Here is a 9,920-nt window from a genome sequence, read left to right on the forward strand (position 1 = left end):
GTGATGGACTCGGTGATGCTCGGGCGAAATCGGTTAAGTCCGCCCGCAGTCCTTCCAAAATTGGTATGTTACGTTAGAATGTCTGTTATATATTCTATCTATATGTGGAAAAAAGGTTAGAATTACCGTATTATTTCACAAACAAAAACTAGCATTTTATTCTTTTCTAAAGAAAAATAAGACTATTTCTAATGCAGATAGTAATTTTTGTACACCGAAGGTTGCTTAATATATAACGAACTTATCATATTTTCGTATTAATGTTGAAATTATTAGCACAACGCACGAAAAATCCTCACATTCTAACGTACTTTTAGAATAAAGATAACCAAATATATTTAATATTAGAAGAAAAAGTTTCTCCGTGTATAAAATCGATATAAATTAATTAATTAATTTTGATGTTTCGAATATTATAAACAAATAGTTAACAATAAACAATTAACAACAATTAGAATTAATTGTTGAACAGTTAAAATATTAAAGTCCGAAATTATTAAATAACAATTTTGATTATTTGCTTTATTAATTAATAGAATGTTTAAACAAATTATCCAGTTTATTGTTAAATAAAATGTTAATTAACAAATTATTATTATAACTATTAAGTAATAAAATAATAATCAGAATGTTATCGAATTAGTTATAATAAACAAATAATTATTGAAATCATTGATTATATTGTTGTTAACTTGAATAATTATGAATGTTTAAACAAATTATTAACAATCAATATTTAAACATTGTATTAATTAACAAATTGATTTGATAATTATTAAATAACGTAAAATTCATCGAATTGTTTGTATTAACTAAATAATTAATAATTTCATAATTGTTAATAATAATAATTGCAATTGTTTAATTAATTATTATAAACAACCGTTTATTATTATGTCGAATATTTAAAATTTAGAAATATGTTAAAATTAAGGAAAAATGCTATTTCTGTAAATTCTAGAAATTGGAGTTGGAAGGGAGATGAAATTGAGGAACGATAAGACTCAGCCCCTTTTCAAAGATCCTCCTACGCTTAAAACTGATAAAAATGTGACGGACCCAAAATTCGCCTATCAGGCCCATTTCTTAATGCATTTTCTCTCCATTTTCTTTTTCTTAAACCAATCCTAAAAATACTCAACCTCTTTTTCCCTTTCTACAATATTTTTATCCCCGAATTTTCCTCCCTTGAGAAAATCAGAAGTGGGAACTGTGACATAAATATACGAGTTCCTTAAGGAAAAAAAGCTATCAACTAAAACTAGAGTTCTCGAACAACTATCAATTACAACTTAGAGTTCTCTCCAAGTTCAAATTCAAATCCTAATCAATTCTATTTTCAAATTCTATTTTCAAGTTACAAGTTCAATTCTATTTTCAAATTCTATATTTTCAAGTTACAAATCCAATACTATTTTCAAATTCTATATTTTCAAGTTACAAGTTCAATTCTATTTTCAAATTAAAAATTAAAATTATAAAAAGAAGAATCCCACATCAACTTCATCTCTGCTTCCAGTTCCAGTTTCTACCAATTTCATCTTTAAAGTGTTATTAAAAAGTGAGTAACAAATTAATTTTGCTGTGTTCTTTCTTTTCCTACTTTCTTTAAAAATATATTTATTTTTACAAATTCCATACGTCTTATGTGAATGTATGGAATAGTTTCTATTAAAATCTTTATTTTACAAAATTCCATACGTCTTATGTGAATGTATGGAATCGTTTATATTAAAATTCTTGTCGTTTCTTCATTAATTAAATCAAATAAGAGAAATAATTATTGAAAGTATTCCCAAGCTATTGGACGCAAGTCTAGGCTTAAAATAAATAAAATTAACTAAAAGTATCATTACGAACCTTAAAATTATTTTTTTTGGGACGTAACAATATTATAATAAATGCAATTAGTTATTGTAATAATTAATTATAATAATAAAATAAATTTATGATTATACTGATAATGTAAACTATAACAATAAATGACGAGATCCGCAGTCGGATCCGCCCCAGCACCGAGCCAGTACAGACCTAACATCCGTCATTCTTCCGACGCGCGTAGAAGAATGAAATCTGCAGGCGGAACAAATCCAGTACCGCGCCAGTACTGACGAAAGTAGAAAGGCGGATCCAAAAGTCGGAGCCTAATCTGTTCCGCGCCGGTTGCATTTTAGGATCCGAATCGGTACAGACCATCGGTGCTGGCGATCCGTACGGGCGCGGATCCCAGACGGTTGTATAATCCGACATTCGTCCGACTTTTCCTCCTGGGTCTCTCAATTTTGGACAATTACACAATATTTTTAAGAACTTTAAATTAGGGGAGGTTTTTGGGGGTCCGAGCGAGCATTCTAACCTTTTGGAAATTGCTTGGTATATTTTTAGGGAATTTTTAGAAATATTTTCAGAAAGAAAGACGAACGCATTCTCTCGATTGTGGACTTTTATATATTATTTTTAAGTATTTTAAATTAGGGGTGGGTTTTGGGGGTCCGAGCGAGCATTCTAACCTTTTGGAAATTGCTTGGTATATTTTTAGGGAATTTTGAGAAATATTTTCAGAAAGAAAGACAAACACATTCTATCAAGTTTGGACTTTTATATATTATTTTTAAGTATTTTAAATTAGGGGTGGGTTTTGGGGGTTCGAGCGAGCATTCTAACCTTTTGGAAATTGCTTGGTATATTTTTAGGGAATTATTAGAAATATTTTCAGACAGAAAGACGAACGCATTCTCTCAATTTTGGACAATTACACAATATTTTTAAGTATTTTAAATTAGGGGTGGGTTTTGGGGGTTCTAGCGCGCATTCTAACCTTTTGGAAATTGCTTGGTATATTTTTAGGGAATTTTTAGAAATATTTTCAGATCAAAAGCCGAACGCATTCTCTCAATTTTGGACAAATACACAATATTTTTAAGTATTTTAATTTAGGGGTGGGTTTTGGGGGTTCGAGCGAGAATTCTAACCTTTTGGAAATTGATTGGTATATTTTTTGTGAATTTTTGGAATTGTTGTTAGAAAAATATCCGAACGCATAGTAGTGATATTGTGCACTTTATTATTGTGCATATATATGTTATTTGATTAAGGGTTGTTTTTCACCCTTAATATTAAAATTTTTGGAATTTTTTGATTGATATTTGTTTTATTTACTATTCTAATCAGGATTATTGAGAAAAAATTGTTAAATGAAGGAAAAAAAATTTCGTTCAAATGAACGTTCAAAACTTTAGGGTCCTTCAAATATAGTCACCAATTATGGGCGGGGTCAACAAAGAGGAGGGGATAGTAGCAAACTTGTGACCACTTTAAACTTCCTTCTGATCAGTTGTGATAGATTTCTTACGAGATCCATCCAGAATCGTAAGAAAATTGGATTAAAGTGGTCAGGCGGCCTGACCATTTGTCTGACCATTCCTGATTTTATTTTTAGTAGGGAGCTATTTGAGGCCAACTTCAGTGCGATGTTCCTTGACCTGATTTTGAGGTTATGTTTACCTCTTGACCTACGTCTATGACCTAAAGGCCAACTTCAGAGCGATGACCCTTGACCTAATTTTGAGGTTATGTTTACCTCTTGACCTACGTCTGTGACCTGAGGCCAACTTCAGAGCGATGACCTTTGACCATTTGTGGCCAACTTCAGGGCACTGAATACGGCGGCGAAATCTTTTTATAATATACTAGGGGGGCTCCGCCCCCCTGCGCGCTTCACGCGCCAACCCCCTATTTTTATTTTAAAATTAATTTGTAAATTAAGAATTAATTAATATACACTGAGAGAAATGGATAGTCAGATTTTGATGTTAAAAAGATGATGTTACACGATACTATCATTATGCTACTGCCAACCATCACAGATGCTAAAAAATATATAGTTATGCTACCCCGTACTACCAAGATGTTACTCCTCATGATATTGATGGTAACGGTGACTATCTAGATAGCTGTCTGTATACGTAGCATTAAAGATGGTCACCCTAACCACAATTATGTTACCCACTACTATAAATTTCTCTCCGTGTAATATTTATTATCAATATTGGTTTTTAGCCAAATTCAGTAAAATTAGTGTTTGTTGAAATTATTTGTATTATTTAATTTGTTTTCAAGGTACACTACGGGGAAGTAACCAATTTTGTATCTCAAAATTATAGATTCAGATTGTAGTATTTGAAATCAGGTCCGAAATATAAGACAAGACTAATTTCTTTTTATTTAGATTTTGAGTTAAAAAATTCGTTTCTTCCCTGTAATATATCTTCGAAAAAAAACGTTGAAATAAATAATTTTAATAAACAATAAAGCAGAAAAATTAATTTAATTAATAATATTACAAAAATTAATATTATTTTTGTAAATTTTTGTAAATTGAAAATAAAATTTATTTGAATTTATTTTAATTTGTAATAATATAAAGTCGATTTTAAATAATATGGAAGGTACGTAGAAATGTAATTTAATTTTTGACACTGTTGACATTAATTGTGACGTACGATAACGACTCCTTAATGTCCCCCTTTAAGTTAAAAAAAAGGTTGAATTTTATCTAAATTTTGATCCCTTGGAAGGCCTTAATGAGGGATTTTTTTATGTGTAAGTTAATAAATAGGTCAATTTTGATCTAAATTTTGATCTAACTCCAGAAGATATAAGGAAATTTGTCGATTTCATAGGCCCTCTTTTAACCTAAGTTTAAGGTTATGTTCGCCTCTCCACCTATGTCTGTGGCCGCAATAACTTTTGACCTGATTTTGAGGTTATGTTTACCTCGTGACCTACGTCTGTGACCGCAATAACTTTTGACCTGATTTTGAGGTTATGTTTACCTCTTGACCTACGTCACCTACGTCTGTGACCTGAGGCCAACTTCAGAGCGATGACCTTTGACCATTTGTGGCCAACTTCAGGGCACTGAATCCGGCGGCGAAATCTTTTTATAATATATATATATATATTTCTACCCCAGTAGCACGTAATGTTCCAATAACATTGACAACATTGAGGCAATATTGGTATAATATGTTAAGGCAGTGTTCTCAATATTGCTGTAATATTACGTGCTACTGGGGTAGGTGAAATAAAAATAAAAATTATTTAAAAAAAGAATAATAATAATCTATATTAATAACAATTTTATTGTATTCCGGTAATCTGTTTGCAGTTTGAAGTTAGTTGTTTCTATTTGCTTTTCGTTTCCTAATTTTTTTTGATAATTTTTCTTCTTTTAATCTTTAATGTTTTGAATTTTTAAATTCATGAAATTCTAATTTAATATTTTGAAGCTAAAAAATACGAAAAATAAATTAAATCATACTGTTTTCAATTAAAAATATTGCTTTTATATTATTTCTTAATTTTTTCTTTTATAATTTTGAATCTGTAAATAATTGAATTCTTATTAAAGAAATTTATCCAAATTTTTCAAAATAATTAAGTTTTCTGCAAAAAATTTAATTGAAATATTTAAAAATCCTACGTTAATTCTTACCAGAAATTTGATTAAAATAATATAAAAAATATTTAAATTCTTATAAAGAGTTTTTTAAATAATTCAATTCTTTCGAAAAATTCTATTACAATTTTTTTTAATAACTCAATTCTTTTGAGAAATTTTATTACAATTTTTTTTAATAATTAAATTCTTTCAAGAAATTTTATTACACTCGAATCTCGCTATAACGAGAAGTTCGGGAGTCAAGTCTCCCTCTATTACGAGCGCAAGAGGAGAAATGAGAAATCCCCACTTTTAAGATTCTTTATTCATTTTTTTTAGTGTTTACAAATTAAATAATGTCAAAATTACAAACGTAACCTAGTTTACTTTGAACTTTAACATACAGAAAATTTATATAAGCTTAAATTTTGAAGATGTTCGACTCATTGATATAATTTCAAATAAGAAGTGACTTTTTATTTTTATTTCATATAAATAAAAGTGATTTTAACCAAATTTAAACCAACTGAATGTGCATTTGTTTATAAATAGTGGGGGTAATCGGGAGAAAATTTTTCTCGCTATACCGAGAGACAGAGCCCTTGTTATAGAGAGCGCTCGTTATAGAAAAGGTCGTTATAGCGAGATTTGAGTGTAATTATGAAAATAAGTGAAATCTTGATGAGAATTTTATTAAAATTTTCAAAAATAATAGAATTTTTTCTATGAATTTAATTAAAATTTTACTGAAAACATTTCCAATCTTATATACAAAGAATTTAATCCAAAATTTACAAAATAACTGAATTTTGCGAAGAATTTTATCAAAATTTTTAAAAATAATTGAATTCTTTTGAAAAATTTTATGATGATTTAAAATTTTTTTTTATGATTTTAAATTTTACATAATTTAATTCTTGCATAGGATTTTATTGAAATTTTTTAAAATAATTGAATTGTTGCGAAGAATTTTATCAGATTTTTAAAATAATTGAATTCTTTTGAGAAATTTAATTAAAATTGTACTGAAAATATTTCAAATCTCACAAAGAATTTAATGAAAATTTTACAGAAGAAATTGAATTTTTGCGAAGAATTTTATCACACTGATAAAACTGGAGAGTCAAATTCAGAGGTTCAAAAAGTGTATGTTTCCTTTGCTTATGAAAAGAGTTAAAATATAGTCCTTCTAAAATAAATTTTGAATTGATAATGGAAATCTACTTGTATATTCTCTCCCATTATATCTGAGGCTCTGAGGGTTAAAAGTTGCGCAGAAAATGTGTACGATCTGATGCGCGCGAAATTATTTTTCTGACATTTTATGTATTTGATTTAGGGGTTAGGTTGCCATTAAAATTTATTCATTTCGCGCCGGATAAGGAAGGGATTTCTCAAGATGGTTAAAGGTACTGCCACAGCTAGCTGCTGCCTGTGCAGGCAGCTGAGATACAATGAGAGTGAGGGAGAAAAAACATGAATTTGAATTTTCTTACTCCCTTAAGGCGCTAGCACAGCTCCTACTGCCTGCCTGCCTGCCTGCAGGTTGACATGGTAACACATAAGAGTAAGAGAGTCAGAAAATTCAAATTAAATGTTTTTTCTCTCTCACTCTTATGGCGCGTGCCTGCGCAGGCAGGCAGGCAGTGAGGTGAGAGTGTACCTTTACTCTCATTGTATCTCAGCTGCCTGCGCAGGCAGCAGCGAGCTGTGGCAGTACCTTAATTTGTCCCTCTGTTATAAACTCATTTTCCCTCCAAGAGAAACTTTATTTAACCAGAGTTTAAGACGGTAAACTCGGTTTAGTGAAAATTATGCGTTCCAAAAATTTTTAAACTCGGGTCAAAATGGCTAAACCCTGGTTGAAATTAACCGGCCAAAGTTGGAGGTTTAACTCTTTAAACCTCGGTTAAATCTCTCCCCACCATAGTTTTGTACGTCATATATGTATAGTAGTTTGAAGCTGAGGTTAAGTTTCCAACAAAAAATGATAATATTGTTATCTTGTATATAATATTAAAAATTATGTATAAAAAATAAAAAATGTCAATTTCACGGTTGAAGAATTTTTTATGCAGATAGAAGAATCGACCAACCCAAAGATTTTTAAAAATTCCAGATAAAATTTTTTTAACTATAATATTAATCAAAATTTTTATTCCTTATATCAACACGAGTCGATGAGTGTATATGAGGCATTCCATTTCAAAACGACCCCCTTCGTAAACAATTGCCAATGTAAGACAATTTTTAAATGAATATTTCTTCCATTCTGTAGAACCAAATTACTTTTTATATTAGTGATTTCGAAAGTAGAATTTCTGAACTTTCTGATAATAAAAAAATATTTTTTTTTAATAATTTAATTTAAATAGAAAATTGAGTTTAAAAGTTAAACTTTGAAAAACCTTAAAACACGTTATCTCCGATTTTAATAAAATTCATATCAAACGAAAGCTTGAATATTCTTCTTTTTATTTATCAAACGATAATAATGGACAATTCAGTGGATTTTGAGAAAATAATTAATTTTACAAACATTTCGAAGGTTATATTGAGAAAACCATTTATTAAGTATAGGGCGGCATTTGTTTTTCTCAATTTATGCATAATAACCTTCTAAATGTCTGTAAAATTTAATTAATTAATTAAAATTTACTGAAATGTCCATTATTATCGTTTGATAAATAAAAAGAAGAATATTCAAGCTTTCGTTTAATATGAATTTTATTAAAATCGGAGGTAACGTGTTTTGAGATTTTTCAAAGTTTAACTTTTAAACTCAATTTTCTATTTAAATTAAATTATTAAAAAAATATATTTTTTTATTATCAGAAAGTTCAGAAATTCTACTTTCGAAATCACTAATATAAAAAGCAATTTGGTTCTACAGAATGGAAGAAATATTCATTTAAAAATTGTCTTACATTGGCAATTGTTTACTAAGGGGGTCGTTTTGAAATGGAATGCCTCATATAAAGTATGTAACTTGTATTTGAATTTATAGAACTAATCGCAATTAAAGCCAAAAAATTCGCATTTTTGTTAAAAATTCATTTAATTTAAATGCAGAAAAATATAAAATCTTATTTTTCGCAACAAAGCGAATAGATTGGTGTAGTTAATAAAATATAGGGTGTATTTAAAATTAATAGAATTAATCATAATTAAAGGTGAAAAATTGACTTTTTTAATAAAAATTGTTATAGATTTTTTTGATGATCGTAAAGATGAAACAAAATGTTCATGTAATGAACATCTGAATTTACAACTTTTGTTTATTAATGTTTTAAAATTAAATTCATATGTGTGAGTATTATTATAAATAAAAATATTTCCTCCTAGAATCGAAAAAAATTATTTTTATTATACATTAAATTTCCTTTTTTAATTTCATTGATATTTTTATAGCATTTTAAACAATATATATATACAATATACTTTTAACACAAATGATTCAGAAAGATTCGACTGGATTCTATATGTGTCAACTGTCAACGCTTTGCTTTTTCAAAACTTGTCTCAATGTTCCGCTTTTTACTTCGCCCAATGAAATTGTCAAATATAATAGAAATAGGAGAAAAATAAAATTATGACGAAGGAGGTATACGTTTAGACGACGCTCAAAAATCTGTTGTGGAACGCATGCATCGTAAACTCGCGGTTAGAACTTTGGTTAAAAATGAACTCGGTTTAACTAAACTCGGTTTAAAGTCGAAGTTGTGGAACCGGCCCTTAGATTTTTATCCAATAGCTAACTCTCAAATATCAACGATTTGTCCCTCCAGATGTTTAGTCCAATACTCCAGTTTTCTCAGTGCAAAATTTAAAAAAATAATTGAATTATTTTGAGAAATGTTATTGAAATTGTATTGAAAATAATTTAATAGAATATCTTTATTTGTTTAAGAAAAACTATATGAAAACAATTTTACAATGAAAATTAACAATAAAGCAAGATTCCAAAAAAATTTACAATTGTAACAATAAATTAACTGTTTCTTAAGCATCAGAAAAAAAGAGAACAATATTTGTTGATTATAATAATAATGGCAAATAGAAACAATATTGAACAAAAAATTACAAAAAAGATTGCCGAAACCCGGGATTGAACCGGGGACATTTAGATCTTCAGTCTAACGCTCTCCCAACTGAGCTATTTCGGCTGATGGTAGAATTTTCTATAAGCACCCACAAAGATTAAAAATTGCTATATAATCCTAATATTAATTGTATAGAATTAAAAAACAATACATTGAAAAAGATTCAGAAGTAAAAAAATTTTCAAAATTTGTCAAAGAAAATTTAAAATAATTGAAAAGTGTCACTATTTTTCCTTTGCTTGTATCGATAAGGTAGAACTCTAAACATTGTAGGTAATTTGAAACTGACAATTTGTTGATTTGTTTTTTAAAAATTTAATGCATAATTCAATTATAAAAAAACAGAAACATAAATAAAAACTATGAACATAATT

General features: G+C 28.5%; 1 non-coding gene across 1 annotated transcript; it reads right to left on the reverse strand.

The window, feature by feature from the left end:
• Window positions 1–9,536: 9,536 nt before the first annotated feature.
• Trnaf-gaa lies at window positions 9,537–9,609 on the reverse strand. Its single transcript has one exon. It is a non-coding gene; the product is annotated as a tRNA-Phe (tRNA).
• Between the last annotated feature and the right edge of the window lie 311 nt (window positions 9,610–9,920).

This window comes from Leptopilina heterotoma, unplaced genomic scaffold (genome assembly GCF_015476425.1).
Source record: "Leptopilina heterotoma isolate Lh14 unplaced genomic scaffold, ASM1547642v1 Lhet_8, whole genome shotgun sequence".
Classification (NCBI taxonomy): domain Eukaryota; kingdom Metazoa; phylum Arthropoda; class Insecta; order Hymenoptera; family Figitidae; genus Leptopilina; species Leptopilina heterotoma.